We start from the raw sequence: 731 nt of genomic DNA, 5'->3' as shown, positions 1-731 counted from the left end.
GCCTCCTGCTGGTTGCCGCTGGTTGGAGGGAAAGGAAGGTTCAGTTCAGGAAGGCCTGATCGGTTGAGCGTCCCTTGGAGCGTCGTCCCCTCACTCGGTAGCGGATCCGACCGGCAACGGGTCCCAGTTGCTCTGTGGCTGCCGTGGTGAGTGGACGTGTCGTCGGCTCGGTCTCGTGGCGGGGTCGTGTGTGCGTCGGGCTCGATTAGCGGATCCGTTCACGTTTTTTTCTTTCTTTTTTCGTTTATGTGTTTCCTCTTTGTACGGATTGGTGTAGAGGATTGTTTTGTTTAGTGGGTGATTTTCTTTTTGTTGTTCTTTTCATCGCGCGAGGCTGAGGTTTTGATTATTTTGTGAGGAGCCGAGTGTTTGTTTATTTTTTTTTTTCCTCCCTCTTTTCTCTTTTGAGGATCAGCCGATTTTTGCCTCCCGAGTGCTGTGTATGGAAATTGAGTGCAATGATCTGAAAGGAAAATAAAGAAAAGAAAATGTGATTTGATTTTTTTCTTCCAAGATATTTAAGCATATTGATAATCTGGTCATTGTTTTTTATTTTAATTCTTTAGTTAAAACCAACCTCCCTACCAGATAATAAATAAAACAGAATTTCGCCGAACTGGGAATACCAAACGCTGCATCGACAAAATGTCTTCCAAATCATGACAATAGAAGGAATTACCAGGAGAGAAAACCAAAAGACAATACCCCTGATATAAGTATATACATAAATT

General features: G+C 43.1%; 1 protein-coding gene across 1 annotated transcript in view; it reads left to right on the top strand.

The window, feature by feature from the left end:
• Positions 1–6: 6 nt before the first annotated feature.
• LOC119592334 overlaps positions 7–731 on the top strand; it is a gene marked incomplete in the record, with an annotated part of 163568 nt that continues 162843 nt past the window's right edge. Inside the window, 1 exon segment of the mRNA XM_037941161.1 lies at positions 7–731.

This window comes from Penaeus monodon, chromosome 30, assembly GCF_015228065.2.
Source record: "Penaeus monodon isolate SGIC_2016 chromosome 30, NSTDA_Pmon_1, whole genome shotgun sequence".
Classification (NCBI taxonomy): domain Eukaryota; kingdom Metazoa; phylum Arthropoda; class Malacostraca; order Decapoda; family Penaeidae; genus Penaeus; species Penaeus monodon.
This window is presented reverse-complemented; position numbering and strand designations above follow the sequence as displayed.